The sequence below is a fragment of the Mesoplodon bidens genome (genome assembly GCF_964165515.1).
Source record: "Mesoplodon bidens genome assembly, chromosome: 4".
Lineage (NCBI taxonomy): Eukaryota > Metazoa > Chordata > Mammalia > Artiodactyla > Ziphiidae > Mesoplodon > Mesoplodon bidens.
In genome coordinates this window covers 21,511,929-21,534,812 of record NC_138160.1, presented here as the reverse complement: position 1 = coordinate 21,534,812, position 22,884 = coordinate 21,511,929, and the positions used below count along the sequence as shown (strand labels likewise).

Genomic DNA, 22,884 nt, shown 5'->3' with positions numbered 1-22,884 from the left:
AAATGTTGTGATTTTTACTTTCCCTTTCAGTAGAATCTTCCTTGATTAAAAACACTACTGTCCTGAAATGTTACATTTCCTGGGTGATTGAAAAGAAGTAGGAAAGGGCAAATGTATTTAACAAAAAAAAAGTGGTTTTGTTTTGCTTGCCTTAGCCAAGTCTCAGCAGCAGGTGTAGTTTGTTTGCATGATCCTTAATTAACATGACACCAGCTCTTGGGAGAAGGTCTTCCCCACACCAAAGAGAAGAATAGCTCAAATATATCAGCAAGGGAAACAGGAGGTGTTTACCCAGTGTTAGTTAGTGGTATGCATATGTGACTGTAACTCCACTGGGTTCTCTGAGGCTGGTTGGATCTTGGTCAGCATCCTAACTTTGTCTCTAATCTTCATTCCTTATCACCATGTGAAACCCTATTGCTTGCAGCTCCTTGGCCCAAACTAATGTCATGATTCATGTCTTCCTCTTCACAACTCCCAGTCCACAAGTTCATCATCTTATCCAATGGGGCTGAAGGATTAGCTGACATTATTTTCTTTCAGAAAGAATATGTGTCATTTTTTTAATCACATGACATTTTATTTTTCATTTTCAAGCGTCTATGTTCAAAATACAATTTGATACCAGATCATCAATAGGCAATGTGGAAATCAAAGTTTGTTTTTCTTATGTTGGTAGTATTAAAACATTTTGACTCTCTGAAGGATATTGAGAGTTTTAGGGAGATCATGTTTTTCATCCATTTCTCTACTGTTCTGCAATTTATTCAGATTTTGAAGTTTATCCATCTATTTCTGTTTACACTCTAAGACAAATGTTTCTCTCGAATAAATAACTTGCTCAATGTTTTACAAAAAATAGGAGACAAATTTGGTCTGGGGACACAGGGCCTTGACTCTGTTCTTCTTTTCTTTCCATTGTTCCAGGCTGTCACATTTATATATTTCTGAAGTAAAATTAACTAATCAGAAATAGTGGAAACTGTCAGTACTTTGGTTTTGAATCAAAAGCATAAATAGAGATATGGTCTGACACAATTTAAAATGTTTTGTGGTTTTATTTTTGATTCATTTCATAATATCTTCCCTAATGATATTTTGAATAGCCTAAAATTTATCAAAATAATTAGATTCCTAACCTATTTTACTGGATTTTGTGACCAAACAGATTTGCAATACCTTTATTTATTACAGTTGCAATTAAACTGCTTTCATTTATGAATGTATCAAAGTATACTTTCTTTAGTTATAAAGTACATGATTTCACTATGTACTGTAACCGTTTGATATTTTTATAACAGAATTGGTGAGTAATGAAACACTTTAATAATGCAGCCGCATAGCACAGGGAGATCAGCTCCGTGCTTTGTGACCGCCTGGAGGGGTGGGATAGGGAGGGTGGGAGGGAGACGCAAAAGGGAGGGGATATGGGAACATATGTATATGTATAACTGATTAAATTTGTTATAAAGCAAAAAATAAAAAAACAATAATTATAGAATTTACAATGGTTAAGCTGCATGATATACTTCCTACTATTTTGAAAAGACATAGGAATAATTTGCATAATTTACACTTATATGATTCACTTCTAAGTGTAATGTAATGTACAGTACTAAGCTGATTAATCTTTCCTTGGTTTACTATCCAGAATGTGGTCAGAGTTTTAGTGAATTAATTTGACCACGATTATGTGTAATGGGCTGAAGTTACATTAATCTACTAAATGATATACCCATCAAAGCTTATGAAGAACTAATTCATATGAATAAGAACTAACAATATTGATTATATTTTCAACACAAGGAAAGAACACTGTGCATGGTTTTGTAACTTAAAATTAAACTTTAGTCTATGTAAAAAGATACATATTTATTTTTTCAAAACACCATTTAATTTTTCATAGGGTAATGGTAGTTGAAGAAATGTGGTGGGTAGCATTTTTTAGAGAGAGTACATAATTATATTAACCCAAGTGTAAGAAATGTCTAAAATGTACTATTATTAATTTTAATGCATAATAAAATATAAATTACAACTCCATGAAGAAAATTAAAATGGAAGATTATAAAAGATCATTATAGATTCAATTTGGTAACTCTTTCATATTCGTTAATAATCCTCCGAGTGAGAAATCATCAGCACTGGGAATGTACCCTTAGCCAGAAAAATCAGTCAAATTTTCTACCTTAGTTCTTAACTTTCTTTAATATAAGTACATAAAACACACACACGTACACATCATATGCACATACACACCATACACACACAAACATCCCATATAATTTACTTAGCATGAATAATGTTTTTAAAGAATATATAGGGCTTCCCTGGTGGCACAGTGGTTGAGTCCGCCTGCTGATGCAGGGGACACGGGTTTGCGCCCCGGTCCGGGGAGACCCCACATGCTGCAAAGCAGCTGGGTCCATAAGCCATGGCCGCTGGGCCTGCACGTCTAGAGCCTGTGCTCTGAAACGGGAGAGGCCACAACAGTGAGAGGCCTGCATATTACAAAAAAAAAAAAAAAAAGATTATATAAATTAAATATAAAATTATTCCTGATACTCTTACTAGAATCTGTATGCATTTTTTAATTCAATGGTTATTTAAATATTTTTTAGAACTTTTAAATCTATGACATGTGTTATGGACTGAATGTTGTATCACCTCAAAAATTTTCTGTTGAAATTCTAATCTCTAATGTGATGATGTTAGGAGGTGGAGCCTTTGGGAAATGATTGTCTTGAGGGTAGAATCCTCAAGAATGAGATTAATGACTTTATGTCCTTTCTGCCATATGAGGACACAGCAAGAAAACAGTTGTCTACGAACCAGGAAGGGGGCCCTCACCAGACATCAAGTCAGCAGGTGCCTTATTCTCGCCCTTTTCTCAACCTCCGGAACTATATTAAATAAATGTTCTTTAAGTCACACAGTCTATGATGGTTTATTATAGAAACCTGAATGGAATAAAATAGCATATATTTGAAAAATATGATCGGTGAGAAATGTATGGTTTAAGTTTGAATGAGTTTGATTATTATGAAAAGATATTTGTTATAAAGCCACTTGAATGCAGAGTATACAGATTTGATACAATTGCTTAGAGTCAAATATTAAAGCATCAAACATTGAGGCATGTCCCTCAATTTATGCCAAAACAAATTCAGTTTTAAAACACTAATATTGAAATAATTTGAAGACATATTAAAACATAAAATCCTAGGAAAGAATGAAGCTTGTCAGATTTACTGCAGAGAAATTGAAAGATTCTATGTCACAAAGACCATGACTAAAGCTAAAAGCAAATAATAAAATCAGGAAGATACTTGATTGTTTATATTTTCACATAATCTTTATTAAATTATAAAAAAGTAAATATGAATTTGGAATTGAATAACAGTCTCCATACACTTCAAATATGATAATTTGCCAACTTCCTCTTACTTTCCCACAAAGAAAATCCACTTTCAGGACCTGAGATTTATTTTCCTTCCTCCTTCTCTCTCTTTTTCTCTCTCCTTCGCTCTTCACAGACATATATATATATATATATATATATATATATATTTTTTTTTTTTTTTACAAATATATAATTATATGTATAAAGTATTACCCTTCCAACTTGTTTCTTTGTGCCACTGGGAAAAAATATCTTAGACATTTGTTTGTGTCCACAGATATGGATAAAAACTGCTATTTATGGCTGCATAATACTCCATATATCCTAACATATGTGGAACAAAGAATGAAAAGATTAAGCATGAGACCAGATTGATGGGCCAACTCACAAGCCATTACATTTTGTGGGAGGGAATATCTCAGGCATAAGGCGGGGTTTTCCATGTCTTGTCTCCTCATAACCCCTTCTTGGGATAAAGTGCTGAGAACTGTCCCAAGCAGTGGGTTGTAATGACAGGTAAAAGGGGTGGTTATGGAAACAACTGTAGACCTGCTGCTTCTAAGCTCATTCCCACCCCATTCTGGGCCAATACAATTTTATTTATTTGCTCCCTTGGATGACTATACCTTGAGTCCCACTTTCTCCAGGATGCCAACTGCACTAGCTCTGTGCGAATGACATATCTTGTGCACTTTAACTTTTTTTCCATAATATAAGTATTCTGGCTTTGTATTTTTGTGTATTTTAATCTAAGGCCCTCATTCCTGCTCTGTGTTCTCAGGTACGTGAGCAATCTTAGGGATAAGTCAGCAGCAGCTCCGGGTCTGCACAGCAGGAATACTTTTTGTTTCTATATCACCAGAGAGAACAACTATTTGGAACGTAGAGCCTATTGAACTACCTCATTTTTGCCAATTAGAGCTGGATTTTCTGTCATAGTGTTCCCTTGAAACCCCACCATCTTCAATGTTTCATGGAAGACTAGATTCTAACTGGGTTGCCCCATGACTTGGTCTCCTTCTACTGAAAGATTGGAAATTGGTCTGATCAGGAAAAGGTGGTGCAGAGAGGTTAGGAGAGGCTGGGCCAGGTAAAAGGTGCAGAGAGGAGCAGTCTAAATTAGGCAAAGGTCATCTGTACATGTGATAAAGGATTCCTTTTCCAGACCTCTAATCCCAGGGCACAGGACTCACTTTACATACCAGATGCATCCGTCACTGGATTGGACTAGGCCTACCATGCACAACAGGGTGTATGTGTGTGTTTTTGTAAAAAATGTGACTTGGTAAGGATAGGTTTTAAGAGCGATGCCTCTGTACCCATCTTGAGCTGCACAAGGATGTATATATGAAGCAAGGACAAGATCCTTAACTTTTAACAATTCTGGGCTATTCCTCCTTGGCTTGCCGAGAGACCATCAGCCATGGCTTCTTTGTGGTTCCCAGAGCCAGTGTCCTGCCCTGCTGCAACAGTGATTAGTGTCATGGATTAGCTAAAGGAGAAAAGGGGATTTTGTTTACATGCTGTGAGCTCACTGCAAACCTACCTCACTGTGTTGTAATGGGGCAAATGCAGTAGAACATATTGGGTGATGTGTGTCTGATCCTGGGTTCTTGTCTCCCCCAACTGCTGCCCCCCTATAACTATTATATTTGTCTGGGCTTTGTATGACTTCACAAGTAGCCAATTTGGTGATTGCTAGGTGGCTTAGTTTGTGTAAATATAATGTGTTGGTCTTCTCCATGTTCTTTTGGGGTTTTATTGTTTACAAATGTCTTTTTATATTGAGAAAAATAGCCAAAGTATCTTTGACTAAAGGTTTTGTACCAGGCAAAATGATCTGAAACATAGGCTTGGGGGCCCCTCACCTTGAAGTGAGGGGTCTTAAACCACACTTTTGTGTTTCCCTTCCCCTATTTCTTATTTCAAACAAGATCTTATGTCCTAAAAACTAGATTCCTACCCCTTTGTCTTTCCCCCTTCATGCTCCCCCAAAATAGTCCATACACCTCTGTTTAATTTGTGGGGTATCTGTGATTAAATGATTTGTGCAAAAATCCTAAGAACTCTCCATCGCTTGTTCCCAGTCTCCTGAGTCATGACCATTCCTTGATGTGATTCATGCCAAACAGACTGCTGCCATTGGATGAATTAAAACCTAGTTTAATCTCCAATCCTAGGTTGGAGAGAAGCAATGAGGGGGCCTTCCATGTAGAAAGTGGGGTTGGGAGACCACAAAAGGAAAGATGAATGTATATCCAAGTCACTCAGGAACTTTTATGAAGGTGCAAGAAACGTCAAAGTGGCCATGGGATTGTTTAATAGGAGACGGATGAATGTAACTCCACGTTTACTGCTAGAAACCAAAGCTTTCTGTGAAATCTCGAATTTACTTGGAGGAAGAGAGAGTAGAAAAACATGTACCTGTCTACTCATTCTCTCATCGCTTCCCCTCATTCCTGAACTGCAGGTGAATGATCCTCTTTGGGCTTTGGCGACCGCATCTAGGCAGTGTTTATTTGACGGTAAAATTTGCTGTGCCAGGTACTTCCTTTCCCATTTACTATCATTTTATAACACACGTGCTGAGCCTTTTCCCTTATTCTTTTCCTTGGGAAAATACAATGAATAAAGACTTACTGGTACTGAAAAAAAAAAAAAAGCAATTACATGACATTATATGAATATGCAAGTCACCAGAGGAATGATGTTCGTCATGGCTTAATTGATGTAAAATTATAGAATAAAATCATTTTATTCTTTTTACTCTCAGATGAAAAGCTTAGCTTACCTTCAAAGCTTAAAGGGCATAAATATTTTGATATGATTGGAAACAAAAGCACTAATGAAAATATTAGCTCCTTTACTGTTTATAGCAACATTACCTATTCATTTATCACTACTATTTCTCCTCAGATACTTTGTACATATCTCAGAAGCAACCAAGATGAGGAAAGAAAGTGTAGAATTTTAATAAAAGCTATACTTCTAAGTTCCTAGGAGTAGACTTTTAATTTTAGTTCTCCTAAAGAAATTTCTACTTTTTTGCAAAGATTCATATATGCTACAGTGAATCTATCCTAAAGTAGAGACTACATAGGGTATTTGACTACCATAGATACAGCTGAAGATAACTAGAAAAAAGTAGTATTTTTTTCTGCCTACTTTCTTTCCAATTCTCTTACTATTAAGCATCATCGAAGCTTTTCTTAATCATGTCTCCCAAGAAACTATTATACAAACACAAGAGCTCACTCTTATTTCACCTGTCTTGATTTTTTTTGTGTGTGTGTGTGGTATGCGGGTCTCCCACTGCCGCAGCCTCTCCGGTTGTGGAGCACAGGCTCCGGATGCGCAGGCCCAGCAGCCATGGCTCACGGGCCCAGCCGCCCAGTGGCATGAGGGATTGTCCCATACCGGGGCACGAACCCGTGTTCCCTGCATCGGCAGTCGGACTCTCAACAACTGCACCACCAGGGAAGCCCCTGTCTTGATTCTTGATTGCAAGGTAGTTTCCCAAATGAATGCTTGAGTACTGAGGGCCCAGTGTGTGTTGCCAGCCTCACTGAATGAATTTAAGAAGAGAGAATCCAAAGGAAGAAATGCCAGGAAAAGCTCTAGCTGCTCTACTGGACAAGCAGAGGCTCCTTGAGGTTTTCAGTTTCCCATGCAGAACTCAGCTGACTGCAGATCACTGTAGGGAGGAAACCCATGAGAGACCGTTGCCTGATCAATTCAAGGATTTGAAGACTATCAGGTAATGCAGCCTAATGAAAAGAAAAAAAATGCACAGGGAAAGTAAAAAAAGAAAAAAAAAACAGTTGATTTGAAAGTCAATACAGAGAATTTTGTACCAATTGCTGAAGAAAGAAGGATGCATGTGTCTCTAAAGGGTACAGTGGCATGGCTGCAATGGCCTGTACAGGTTATTAGATAAACAAATGTTTGTGTCAAACAGGGCAGAATGAGTGCCGGGTTGCAACTTAAAGTATCAGAAATGGCATCACCTGTAACAGCTGCATTGGAAAGGAATGCATAAATAAGAAAGTGTAATTCTATAGGCACTTAAAATTGTCTGAACACAGTATACATTTAATTTTACTTTTCTCTAAAAGAGCAAAAATACCACAACTTGATTCAGATATTCCAGGTTATGTTCAGAATTATGAAAGAGAATTGAGTGCACAAAGATCATCTTCAAAGTCAGTCAACAGAGGACCACGTTCCCCAGAAGTTTATACACTGGCCTGAGTACACAGCCAGTAAACTCCATAATCTTTGTAAACTCCAACACTAATTAAAATTTTACATACATTAAATCAGCTAATCATACAAAAGACCTTTTACTTTTACTATAACTATTTTAAGATGAGATAACAGAAGCCCAAAGAATGCAACACCAGTGGTTGCACGGTAAGAATTAGAGGTGAAATTCAAACTCAAGTTTCAGAGTGTATACCCTTCACAATGACACAGTGTCATTGCCTTGAATGCTGAATGGCAATATAAGACAGGATAAGTAGAAAATAGTTGCAAGCATCCCTCTCCCATACACGTATTCATGATTCTTGAGAATGTAAATATGCAATCACATTTCAGTAGCATTATTTTAGCATTTTAATGTGTTTGTAAAACATTTACAAATAAATATAAATTGTACTTATTTCCATAATTCAGGGATACATGCATTAATTTCCAATCTGTTATACTTTTTTCAGACTTTTCTCTCACTATTCCTTCTTCTCTGTGAGTTAGGAAAATCATTTTTTACTTCAGAAAAATAATGATCAGATGTGACCCTTTTGTTATATAAATTCAAAGCAAATATATATTCATTGTTTCAGAGTAAGAATAGAAGTCATGTTTAACCTGAATATAGCTATTAGTATTATGGTTTGGTAGTATTAATATTTGTCAGGTTCTATTCTAAAACTGAGAATGAAATTTTATTTTTATTTCAAAAATTGTGTTTTGTTTGGTGGGTGTTAGGAGACCAAAATAAAAAGCAGATAAATGTTTAGATAGAATATAAATCTCTACAGCTTTGTGCTAAATACTTTTTCTTGTTTACTAGAAAATGAAGTTTTTCTTTTTTTTGAGGGTTTGGGTTGTTTTTAGTTTTTTTTTTTTTTAGCATTTTTGTTGGATGGTTGACACTACAGGAAAAGATTGAAAAGGAAAAGCAGAAAAGTTTTTTATGGATTTGGTAAGCAATGAAAATGAACAATGTTGCTTAGAAACCTAAGTGATAATTTGTGGCAGGAAGCTGTGGAAAGATCCAGTTTACCAGCTCTACATGCAATCCAGCACCATTTTCTCACCTTGGAGAGTTCGGATGCAGCATCCTTGTCATAGAACTGGGATTTTACAAGAGACACCATTAACACTGGCTTCTCAGAGGGTCCTTCTGGTAGTCTCTGAGGCGTAGTCATCAGCTATGGAAGGAGTTGGAGAAAATTATTGTGGCAGAAACGACGGAGTTACTGCAGTGGACAAGCTGTATGGCAAGCTCATGTGTGCCTTCTCAAATGGGCAGCCAAAACAAGGAGGGAGGTTCCTCAAGGGTGGAGATTCCAGGCAACAGAAAGCACACCCTTGGGGATACAAGTCCTCTTATTTGAACATTAAGTGTGACTCATTTTGTAGATGTAGACCTGTGATGCCAGGGTGTGTGCATTATGTGTATATGTGTGTGTGACTGCATAACTTTTTTTTAAAATCACATTTTTCTGTAGTATAATGTTTCATTACCTGCTTCTTTTTCCTTAGAAGTATAATGTGAACATTTTCCCCAAACATTAACGCTTTGAAAATTAAAATGCAAAAAATAAGTTGATTCTTCCCTTCTCCCTCCATCTAAAGTTCCATTACCATTTTCTTCCATTTCAAAAGGATGTTGGATGGAAATTTCAGTTTCCCCTTCTTATAAGATGTACAGTACTAACATGTATATCTTGAAATTCAATGATCTTATCTAAAATAACAGGCAATTACCTCTCTGCCTCTTCTCAGGGCATGTCTCTCTTATCTGTGGAAAGGGCAAGATAAGTGTCAGCTCATAGCAACTTAATATCACAACCTGGTATTTTTTTCCCACTTAAAAGAGATTAATTTATTGAATTGTTTCTTAAAATGTGATTGCATACATGGATGTTCCAGGGAATAATAGAAGTCATAGCTTAAAGTTGGTGTGTTTCCTTGAGTCATCCATTGTAATTTTGGTTGGTAATAAGAAGGTAGAGAAAAGTACTTACAAATTTTCTGAGCCGTGTCTGTGTTTTTTGCTCACTTGATGTTCTTGAATATTTTTTTTTATCTGAATTCTAGGAGGGGACGCCAGAAAGGCTGTGGTGGAAACACACAGGCTGGCTCACATCATATTGGGGGGTGGCAGGATGGCTGAGGCTAGGAGCTAGCCAGAGAAGTAGTTCAATAAGTGACCCTAAAGTTCCTTGAACTTGTATAGTAATTGTGGTTTATGGTCTGTTTTATCTTCTTTTGAGTCTTCAATCAATTTTCTTTAAAAATTAAATCTTATCCTTTACTGGTCTGTGGAGTAATAAGAGAAAAGATGAGTTCTACACTTAGGATGTATTAATAAGAGAAATTAAGAAAGAAAATGCATAAGATATATTACTTAAAATGTTTTTAGATATTCCCTTTTTAGTAGATCATCCCACCAATTTTTATTTATGTCAGCTTATTATTTTAAATGACTCACTCTCATTTGTTAGCAAACAATAAATGCAACCACAATTAAAAAAAATAATTTTAAAGAATAAAGTTATTTATGTAATATGGACTTGGCAATATTAAGAAATACACTACATAATAGTCACTTCTCAAATGTAGGAAATAATGAACTAAGAATAATTTGGGTACTATCCAATAAACTAAAATTTTAAAGATATATTTTTTTTCAATGCAGGTGTTTGGAAATGTATAGAGCTGGAACTTTTTCAATTACCGATAAGCACAGCACATCAATGCAAGTTGCAGTTAGGCAATCCTGTGTATTTTAGAAAAGGTCAAGCTGTGCAGAGGAAATGAGTGCAGTTCATATGCGTGAGAATTTAGAAAGTACAAGCTGTGACAGTGAATTCCAAATCTTAACTAATTACTGGTGGTTTCTCCAAATAAAATGATACTGAATGTTCAAGCATGCTTAGGAGGAGACTTTCTACCTTAGTTGGAGTTTTAAAGAAAATGATGTTATTTTTTTAAGAAGTAATTTATAGTTTGTAATATCTCTTTTTTAATAATCATGCCTTATGATTCTAATATACTGTGAGACAAATAGGTCATTATTCCTGTTTGACTGAAGAGAAAAACAAAACTCAAAGAGAATTGGCAACTTGTCAAGGTCACACAGGTTGTAAGTGACATAATACATGAAAACTTGTCCTCCGTTTCTTGGAAATATTCACTAAACATAATCTGTTTTAAAATCAGAATGGAATTTTATTGGGGTCTCGTCAACACATTCATGTAAATTCTTATACAGGGTTTCACAAATTTAGATAAGCTACAGAATGCTTCAGAATTATATTCAGATTGTTGCTTTACAGGGTTAATGTTTTTAAAACATCAAGTCAGATTAAACCAGTATATTATTATTTTCAGTAATTCCTAATCATCCTAAAATTCTTTTATCAGAATTCATGTGTGATTGACTCAGAAACATAGAATTTTTTTAAAAACATGCAGACAGCCATTTCCACTAGTTAGAAGGATAACAGAGCTTGGTGTCCACCCCAAACCTACCCCTTTGGGCATAGAAATGAGAATATGATAGAAAAATCTCTGGGGAAAAAAAAAGAGAGAGAGAGAGAGAGAACAAAGAAAAATAGGTTTGACTCCTCTCACTTATTTAGAATGGAAAGCAAAGAATAAGGAGGGTGCAGTTAATTTCAGAGTCATCACCTCCACTACCACCTTCAACTCTCAGAGTCAATTTCCAGATGATTATGGAGAATTACCTGAAAAGAAGTTGTACAAGCATGACCTAGAAACTTAGAATTTCCCCACCAGGGACCTAAAGAGAATTAAACCTTAATGTCTTAAGGTGTTCATTATGTATAATGAAAACTTCCTATTTATCTAGTATATGGTACTAGTACCATCCATTGGACACCTGAGGGACAGTCACTCAAACAATGTCCACTGTTCTGTGGTGCAGATAGGGAAGGCTAGTGTCAAAAGGCTTGCCATCAGACTGAGAGCCTTATGTCAGAGAAGGAATATGCTTATTTGGATGATAAAATGCTGTTTTTGTCTCAGAGTCCACTCTGGGTGACCAGAGTTCCAAGGCTCTGATAAAGAGACATAGGGTGGTTGTTACAAACTCTGGACATTAAATGCCTAAAGCCTAAAAGAGGAGCCTGCAAAACTTAGAATACTTAAAGACTGATGGCAGTGCAAGACAGGTGTTCAGTGACAGACTATGACAGAAGTTGACAGCGTTTCCCTGGTGACTATGTGGGACAAGCCAGCGTACCAGCAGATTCAATGAGGACATATGGCAGTGTGCAGATGTAGGTGGCATGGACACCTCAACCAGGAGATAGTGTGGGCTTTGAGCAACAAGATTTCGTTATTGTTGTTTCTCTCTGTTTGTTGTTGTTGCAGCTGCTGCTGCTGTTGCCATTGTTCAGTTAGAGTGAAATCTGTCCTAAAATCAAAGCTAGTTATAAACAGACATGGAAGCTCAAGTTTGCATAGAGGTTCAGTTCTCTCTCTGTAAAGGATATAAGTCATTGCATCATTATCAAGAGACTGTTCATCTTCTGGTTGAATACTGAAATCCCTTAATCCTAAATACATATTTTGCACTTTAATCATTTAAACCTTTTAATTTTTCTCCTTTGTACTTGTCCAAATGATCCTGATTTATCCCAAGTTACAGGAACTATAACAAAATAGAGATATTTAGTATAATGACAAAAATTACTGACTAAAATTCTGATACCCTAATCTTGCCTACACAAATTATTTCTACATTATTAGTATATATCTTCCATAATTTTTGTATTAAAGTTAACAACATAGTTAATTTTGATAACTCATATTTAGTACCTTGCTTCTAGACACTATTTGCCAGATTTTTGCTTATTTTTCTTCCTCATTGCATCTTTTTCTGTTAATTTTAATTTAAGAAATGCTGAGTATGTCAGGAAACTATCAAATTCATTTTTAATTTAAATGCTCTTCCGTGAATGACAAGGATGTCTTCCATTTGTGGTTATTTAAGTACTCAAAAGAATGCTTTCTACTGTAAACTTATGAAAATTTTAAGTACTAAGTCAATGATGATTTTCTACAGATGTCATCTGATGTATTTTTCTGAATATTTTACTCCAAAAAAGAGCTATCTTTTACCCCTCATTATTTAATGGTTATAGTGCTTCTTAGATATCTGTTGTGCTTATCATAAATTATATAAGATAAAATAAAAATTCTGTAATTGTAATGTTTGACTGATTCATAACATAATATTTTAATAATAGCTCCATGATATCCACTTCTATCTATGTGCATTACAGAACAATACTAATGATTAACTTTTATTTCAAATCAACATCAAAGCATCTAAAGAAAAAAAAAAAGAGACCAGGAAGTGTTGTTACTGGAACATCAACCTCACACTTTTACCACATTAGCCAGTTGTGAAAGCTCTGTGATGTAGACAAAAGTTATAGACTGATAGATAATATTTATGGAACAATATTTTCTCAGACTAGATTTTTCTGATGCTTGTCTCTAATGTTTTTTATCTGTGAGTGCTGCTCAGACCACAGGACAATGATCTACAAGTGGCTCCTTGGTGATGTCAGAGGAAAAGGTGACAATTTAACTTTGCACATGTATATCTCACAAAATTGGAATAAAATTTTATTGATTCTCTTGGACATTTTATAATGTTCTTCAAAATACACCTTGAGGGCTTCCCTGGTGGCACAGTGGTAGAGAGTCCGCCTGCCAATGCAGGGGACACAGGTTTGTGCCCCTGGTCCGGGAAGATCCCACATGTCACAGAGTGGCTAAGTCCCTGAGCCATGGCCTCTGAGCCTGTGCATCCGGAGCCTGTGCTCCAAAATGGGAGAGGCCACAACAGTGAGAGGCCCACATACCGAAAAAAAAAAAAAAAAAAAAAAAAAAGTACAGTGACTTCTTTTTTGATATATGAAATAAACTTTTTTGGCAGTAAGAAACAAACTTTCTTTTTAATAAGAATAAAGAGTTAAAAATTAAATGAGATCGGGCCTTCAATAATGCGGAGGATTAAGACATGGAGATCACCTTCCTCCCCATAAATACATCAAAAATACATCTACGTGTGGAACAACTCCTACAGAACACCTGCTGAATGCTGGCAGAAGACCTCAGACTTCCCAAAATGTAAGAAAATCCCCACATACTTGGGTAGGGCAAAAGAAAAAAGGAAAAACAGAGATAAAAGAATAGGGAGTAGACCCGCACCTCTGGGACAAAGCTGTGACGAGGAAAAGTTTCCACAACCTAGGGAGTTCCTTCACTGATGGGGACAGGGTGTGGGGGACACGGGGAAGATTCAGAGCCACAAAAGAAAACACAGCAACAGGGGTGCAGAGGACAAAGTGGAGAGATTCCCGCACAGAGGATGGATGCTGACTAGAATTCACCAGCCTGAGAGGCTTGTCTGCTCACCTGCTGGGGTGGGGGTGAGGGCTGGGAGCTGAGGCTCAGGCTTCGGAGGTCAGACCCCAGGGAGAGGACTGGGGTTGGCTGCATGAACATAGCCTGAAGGGGGCTAATGTGTCATAGCTAGCCGAGATAAAGTCCGGGAAAAAGTCTGGACCTGCCATAGAGGCAAGAAACCTTTGTTTTGGGGTGCTCGAGGGGAGGGGATTCCTTCCCAGTGTGCCCACAGCAGGCAGAACACCACCTAAGCAAGCTCCAGAGATGGGCATGAACTGTGGCTATCAGCTCAGACCCCAGAGATGGGCATGAACCACGACCATTGCTGCCACGGCCACCAACAATCCTGTGTGCAAGAACAGGTCACTATCCACACCCACCCCAGGAACCTGTGCAGACCACCACTTCCAGGGTCCCATGATCCAGGGACAAGTTCCCCAGGAGAACACAAGTCATGCTTCAGGCTGTTGTAATGTCATGCCAGCCTTGGCCCTTGCAGGCTCACCTCAAATTCCACTTACAACAACCATACCCCTCCCTCCCCCTGGCCTGAGAGCAAGAGAGCCCTAAACAGCTGCTGTTTTAACCCCTTCCTGTCAGGGTGGGGAACAGACTCCTGAAGGTGGCCTACACAAAGAAGTGGGGCCAAAACCAAAGCTGAGCCCCAGGAGCTCTGTGGAAAAAGAAAAGAAAGGGAAATTTCTCCGTGCAGCCTCAGGAGCAGCAGATTAAATCCCCATAATCAACTTGTTAAACCCTGCATCTGAAGAATACCTGAATAGACAATTAATGTTCCCAAAATTGAGGTAGTGGACTTTGGGAGCAACTGAAAACTTTGGGTTTGATTTCTGATTCTAATCTGATTCTGGTTTTATGTTTATCTTAGTTTAGTATTTAGTGCTTATTATCATTGATGAATTTGTTTATTGGTTTTGTTGCTTGCTTCCTTTTTTTATCTATATATATATATTTCCCCTTTTCTATTTTTGGAGTGTGTATCTGATGCTTCTTTGTGATATTGTGTCTGTATAGGTTTGCTTTTACCATTTGTCCTAGGGATCTGTCTGTTCATTTTTATTTGTTTGGTTTTGTTTTTGTTTTTTGCTCTTCCTTTTCTTGTGAGCCGTGAGGCTGGCAGGGTCTTTGTGCTGCAGGCATGTGTCAGGCCTGAGACTCCAAGGTGGGAGGGCTGAGTCCAGTATATTGGACTACCAGAAATCTCCTGGCCCCGTGTAATATCAATCAGTGAGAGCTCTCCAAGATCTTCATCTCAAACCAGATTCAGCTCCACCCAATGGCCAGCAAGATCCACTACTGGATGCCCCATGCTAAACAACTAACAAGCCAGAAACACAACCCCACCCATTAGTAGAGAGTCTGCCTAAAGTCATACTGAGTTCACAGACCCTCCAAACACACCACCGGATGTGGCCCTGCACACCAAAAGGATAAGATACAGTCCCACCGACCAGAACAAAGGCACCATCCCCTCCACAAGGAACCCTACATAAGCCACTGAACGAACATCACCCACTGGGCAGAGACACCAAAAATAATGGGAACTACAAATCCTCAGCCTGCTAAAGGAGAATCCAAAGACAGAAAGATAAACAAAATGAGAAGAAAGATAAATATTCAGCAGATGAAGGAGAAAGGTAAAAACCCAGAAGACCAAACAATCGAAGAGGAAATAGGTAATCTACCTGAAAAAGAATTCAGAGTAATGATAGTAAAGAATATCCAAAATCTAGGAAATATGATGGAGAAAATATTAGAAATGTTTAACAAAGACCTAGAAGAAATAAAGAGCAAAGAAACAATGATGAACAACACCATAAATTAAAATAACAATACTCTGGAAGGAATCAATAGCAGAATAACTGAAGCAGGAGAACGGGTAAGTGATCTGGAAGATAAAATAGTGGAAATAACAGCCTCACAGCACAATAAAGATAAAAGAAAAGAACTGAGGACAGTCTCAGAGACTTCTGGGACAACATTAAGTGCATCAACATTCGAATTATAGGGGTCCCAGAAAAAGAAGAAAAAAGAAAGGGTCTGAGAAACTATTTGAAGAGATTATAGTTGAAAACTTCCCTAAAATGGGAAAGGAAATAGTCAATCAAGTAAAGGAAGCACAGAGACTCCCATTCAGGATAAATCCAAGGAGAAATATGACAAGACACATATTATTCAGACTATCAAAAATTAAATTCAAAGAAAAAATATTAAAAGCAGCAAGGGAAAGGCAACAAATGACATACAAGGGAAACCCCATAAGGTTAACAGCTGATCTTTCAGCAGAAATTCTGCAAACCAGAAGGGAGTGGCAGGACATATTTAAAATGATGAAAGGGAAAAACCTACAACCAAGATTACTCTACCCAGCAAGGATCTCATTCAGATTTGATGGAGAAATGAAAACCTTTATAGACAAGGAAAAGTTAAGAGAATTCAGCACCACCAAACCAGCTTTACAACAAATTCTAAAGGAACTTCTCTAGGCAGGAAACACAAGAGAAGGAAAAGACCTACAATAACAAACCCAAAACAATTAAGAAGATGGTAATAGGAACATACATATTGATGATTACCTTAAATGTAAGTGGATTAAATGTGCCAACCAAAAGACACAGACTGCCTGAATGGATACAAAATGGAGACCCATATATATGTTGTCTCCAGGAGACCCACTTCACACCTAGGGACACATACAGACTGAAAGTGAGGGTATGGAAAAAGATATTCCATGTAAATGTAAATCAAAAGAGAGTTGGAGCAGCAATTCTTATATCAGACAAAATAGAGTTTAAAATAAAGACTATTACAATAGACAAAGAAGGACACTACAAAATGATCATGGGATCAATCCAAGAAGAAGATATAACAGTTGCAAATATTTATGCAACCAACATAGGAGCACCTCAATACACAAGACAGATGCTAACAGCCATAAAAGGGGAAATAGACAGTAACACACTAATAGTCGGGGACTTTAACACCCTGCTTTCACCAAGGGAAAGATCATCTAAAATGAAAATAATTAAGGAGACACAAGCTTTGAAAGACACACTAGACCAGATAGACTTAATTGATATTTATAGGACATTCCATCCAAAAACAACAGAATACACTTTCTTCTTAAGTGCTCATGGAACATTCTCCAAGATAAACCATATCTTGGGGCACAAATCAAGCCTCAGGAAACTTAAGAAAATTGAAACTGTATCAAGTATCTTTTCCAACTACAGTGCTATGAGACTAGATGTCAAGTACAGGGGAAAATAAAACTGTAAAAAATACAAACACATGATGCTAAACAATACACTAGTAAATAACCAAGAGATCACTGAAGAAGTCAAAGGAGAAATAAAAAAATACCTAGAAACAAATGACAATGAAAAGACGATGGCCCAAATCCTGTGGGATGCAGCAAAAGCAGTTTTAAGAGTGAAGTTTATAGCAATACAATCCTAACTCAAGAAACAAGAAACATCTCAAATAAAAAACCAAACCTTGCACCTAAAGCAATTAGGGAAAGAAAAAGAACAGTAACAAAAAAAAACCCAGAGTTAGCAGAAGCAAAGAAATCATAAAGATCATATCAGAAAGAAATGAAGGAAACAGCAGCAAAGATCAATAAAACTAAAATCTGGGTTTTGGGAAGATAAACAAAATTGATAAACCATTAGCCAGACTCATCAAGAAAAAAATAGGGGAAAGACTCAAATCAACAGAATTAGAAATGAAAAAGGAGAACTGACACTGCAGAAATACAAAGGATCATGAGAGATTACTACAAGCAACTATATGCCAATAAAATGGACAACCTGGAAGAAGCAGACAAACTCTTAGCAAAGCACAACCTTCTGAGACTGAAACAGGAGAAACAGAAAATATAAACAGACCAATCACAAGCACTGAAATGGAAACTCTGATTATAAATCTTACAACAACAAAAGCCCAGGACCAGATGGCTTTACAGGCTAATTCTACCAAACATTTAGAGAAGAGCTAACACTTATCCTTCTCAATCTCTTCCAAAGTATAGCAGAGGGAAAACACTCCCAAACATTCTATGAGGCCACCATCACCCTGATACCAAAACCAGACAAAGATGTCACAAAAAAAGAAAACTGCAGGCTAATATCACTAATGAACATACATACAAAAATTCTCAACAAAATACTAGCAAACAGAATCCAACAGCACATTAAAGGCATGATACACCATGATCAAGTGAGGTTTATCCCAGGAATGCAAGGATATTTCCGTATATGCAAATCAATCAATGTGATACACCATATTAACAAACTGAAGGATAAAAATCATAATCTCAATAGATAAAGAAAACGTTTTTGACAAAATTCAACACCCATTTGTGATACAAACTCTCCAGAAACTGGGCATAGAGGCAACCTACCTTAACATAATAAAGGCCATATATGACAAACCCACAGCCAGCATTGTTCTCAATGGTGAAAAACTGAAACCATTTAATCTAAGATCAGGAGCAAGACAAGCTTGCCCACTCTCATTGTAATTATTCAACATAGTTTTGGTAGTTTTAGCCACAGCAATCAAAGAAGAAATAGAAATAAAAGGAATCCAAATCAGAAAAGAAGAACTAAAGCTGTCACTGTTGGCAGATGACATGATACTATACATAGAGAATCCTAAAGATGCTACCAGAAAACTACTAGGACTAATCAGTGAATTTAGTAAAGTAGCAGGATACAAAATTAATGCACAGAAATCTTTTGCATTCCTATACACTAATGATGAAAAATCTGAAAGAGAAATTAAGGAAACACTCCCATTTATCACTGCAACATATAGATTAAAATACCTAGAAATAAACCTACCTAAGGAGACAAAAGACCTGAATGCAGAAAACTATAAGACATTGATGAAAGAAATTAAAGATGATACAAACAGATCGAGAGATATACCATGTTCTTGGATTGGAAGGACCAACATTGTGAAAATGACTATACTACCTAAAGCAATCTACAGATTCCATGCAATCTCTGTCAAACTACCAATGGCATTTTTCACAGAACTCTAACAAAAAATTTCAAAATTTGTATGGAAACACAAAAGACTCTGACTAGCCAAAGCAATCTTGAGAAAGAAAAATGGAGCTGGAGGAATCAGGCTCCCTGACTTCAGACTGTACTACCAAGCTACAGTAATCAAGACAGTATGGTACTGGCACAAAAACAGAAATATAAATCAATGGAACATGATAGAAACTCAGAGATAGAGCCATGCATATATGGTCACCTTATCTTTGACAAAGGAGGGAAGAATTTACAATGGATAAAAGATAGACTCTTCAGTAAGTGGTGCTGGGAAAACTGGACAGGTACATGTAAAAGAATGAAATTAGAACATTTCCTAACACCATACACAAAAATAAACTCAAAATGGATTAAAGACCTAAATGTAAGGCCAGACACTATAAAACACTTAGAGGAAAACATAGGCAGAACACTCTATGACGTAAATCACAGCAAGATCCTTTTTGACCCATCTCCTAGAGAAATGGAAATAAAAACAAAAATAAACAAATGGGACCTAATGAAACTTAAAAGCTTTTGCACAGCATAAACAAGGCAAAAAGACAACCCTCAGAATGGGAGAAAATATTTGCAAATGAAGCATCTGATAAAGGATTAATCTCCAAAATACACAAGCACCCCATGAAGCTTAATATATATAAAAAAAAAATCCAAAAATGAGCAGAAGACCTAAATAGACATTTCTCTAAAGAAGATATACAGATTGCCAACAAACACATGAAAGGATGCTCAACAACTCTAACCATTAGAGAAACGCAAATCAAAACCACAGTCTGTTATCACTTCACACATGTCAGAATGGCCATCATCAAAAATCTACAAACAGTAAATGCTGGACAGGGTGTGGAGAAAAGGGAACCCTCTTTCACTGTTGGTGGGAATGTAAATTGATACAGCCACTATGGAGAACAGCATGGAAGTTCCTTAAAAAACTAAAAATAGAGCTAACGTATGACCCCAGAATCCCACTATGGTGTATATACCCTGCAAAAAATATAATTCATAAAGTCATGTACCACAATATTCATTGTAGCACTGTTTACAATAGTTAGGACATGGAAGCAACCTAGGTGTTCATTTACAGATGAATGGATAAAGAAGCTGTGGCACATGTATACAATGGAATATTACTTGGCCATAAAAAGAAATGAAATTGTGTAATTTGTAATGAGGTGGATGTACCTAGAGACTGTCCTACAGAGTGAAGTAATTCAGAAAGAGAAAAATACCATATGCTAACATGTGTATATGGAATCTAAAAAAATAAAAAAAATATTCTGATGAACCTCAGGGCAGGACAGAAATAAAGATGCACACATCAAGAGTGGACTTGAGGACATGGGGAGGGGGAAGAGTAAGCTGGGATGAAGTGAATGGGGATATATTTATACATATAGCTGATTCACTTTGTTATATAGTAGAAACTAAAGCAGTCATATTCCCATAAAGATGTTAAAAAAATTAAATGCACCTTTCAAAGATACATTTTTTTAATGTCACAAGCTTGTACAATCATTTGTCAAGGTAATGACAAATAAATTCAAAAGAGCAAGAAAGAAGTGATCATAACTAGTTTTTGACAAAACTTAACTTTACAATTGACAGTGTTGGACACCCCATAATATTAATAACATAAACTATGCAAAGGCAAATTATTTTTTATGTACATAGTGACCAGTGTTCTAATTTACAGGTAGTAGAAACTGATTTTCAGAGTCTGAATCAGTACTGTGAGACTATTAATATATGGTAATGCTTGAGGAACAAACGCTGGAGGAAAAATGAGTGCTTTTCACTGAAATTTCATTTGAGCATTCAAGTTCTGCTTCTGATAACGGTGGAGTATTTTTTTTTTTTTTTTTTTTTTTTTTTTTGCGATATGCGGGCCTCTCACTGTTGTGGCCTCTCCCGTTGCGGAGCACAGGCTCCGGACGTGCAGGCTCAGCGGCCATGGCTCACGGGCCCAGCTGCTCCGTGGCATGTGGGATCTTCCCGGACCGGGGCACGAACCCGTGTCCTCTGCATCAGCAGGCGGACTCTCAACCACTGCGCCACCAGGGAAGCCCACGGTGGAGTATTTTGATCAAACACATTCTTGGGGATCTCACACACACACACACACACACACACACAGAACACACACTGAAATGTAGTTTAAAGATACTTAAAATCCTAGAGAGTGACATAATTCAGGAGAAATCTGGAAAGTGAATGGGGTAGAAAATTAAGAAAACTGTCATTGGTGATTATGTTGCTCTGTAATTAATAAATTACCTGAGGGCATTTTCACTCCTCATGATATAGGAATACTGGAGCTCCATTAGAAGAAATGGTGATACAGTTTTAAAAGGGCCAAAAGAGAGACTTTAAGACTACAGAGGCACCTAAATAGTGGGAGGAAATTCTGGAAAGTAGAGTCTTGGTATAAACTCTGTTCAAAACACTGACTTATCCCCCAAGTTCCCATGGATGTGGTAAATATCAAGAATAATTGTTTAAATTTTTGCTGCTATAAGAATACCATGGATTGGATGGCTTAAAACAGAATTTTATTTCTTACAGTTCTGGAGGCTGGAATTAAAAGTTCATGGTGCCAGCATGGTTGCATTTTTGGTGAAGGCCCAGTTTCTGATTTGCAGACAGCCATCCTTACATAGTGGAAGTGGTGAGACATCTCTGTGGTCTGCTTTATAAAAGTGTTAATCCCATTCATGAGGACTCCATGTTCATAACCTAATCATCTCCCAAAGGCCCCACCTTCTAACACCATCACAATGGAAGGTAAGATTTCAACCCGAATTTGGGGCAAGACACATTCAGTTCATAACAGTAATGATGGAAGGTAATGGGTGGAAGGCAGAGAGAAGAGAGTAAGTATTTTAACTACTGCCAACTGCAAGGGAAATAGACCAGAAAAGTCAACCATCTGATATAAAAAAAAAAATGAACACTGTCCTGGGAAAAATAAATAATCCAGAATATCTACAATGTATCAATATTTTCTGGTATATAATCAAACTTTGCAACCTGTGCAGGAAAAGATAAATGTAACCTATAACCAATAAAAAAGACAATAGAAGTACATTATGAGGTATATAGATATGAAATTTTTAGATGATAACTAGATTATGAGATTTTTAGCCATTATCTTTGAATATCTTTTCTACCCTTCTCAGTCCTCATCTTCTGATATTGCTATTGTGTATATATTGGTGCACTAAAGAGTATCCCTCATTTCTCTTTTTTCTCTCTATTATTCAGATTGCATTCTCTCTTTTGTTCTATCTTCAAGTTTGCTGACTCTTTCTTTCGTCAGTTCAAGTTTACCTTTGAGCCCCTCTAGTGAATTTTGTATTTCAGTTATTGTACTTTTCAACTGTAAAATTACAATTTATTTTTATTTCTTTATTGTTATTTTATATTTAATGAGACTTTATCATCATGCTTCCCTTTACTTCTTTAAACGTTGCTTTCTTTTGTTCTTTGAACATATTTATAATAACTGCTTTGTAGTTTTATCTCCTAATTCAGCTTTAGCTCTTCAGCTTTCGTCTTTCAGAACAGAAATTTTGCTCTCCTAGAGGACTGGGGCAATAGTGATAGGAGAATGATTATTCTAAGTCTGCCCCATCTGGGGTAGAACCTTTGCCCTTGGTGGAGGTAGAAAATCCAGCTGCTGTTGCCTGAGATAGTACCTCTGCAACACAGAGCTAGGAAGAT

At 36.9% G+C, this 22,884-nt stretch overlaps 1 long non-coding RNA gene across 1 annotated transcript in view; it reads left to right on the top strand.

Annotated features, from left to right (window-relative positions):
- LOC308616581 overlaps nucleotides 1-21,756 on the top strand; it is a 61,707-nt gene extending 39,951 nt beyond the window's left edge. Inside the window, exon 3 of the long non-coding RNA XR_014015726.1 lies at nucleotides 21,727-21,756. This is a non-coding gene — a long non-coding RNA (uncharacterized lncRNA). The remainder of the gene's footprint in view (nucleotides 1-21,726) is intronic.
- The last annotated feature ends 1,128 nt before the right edge of the window (nucleotides 21,757-22,884 follow it).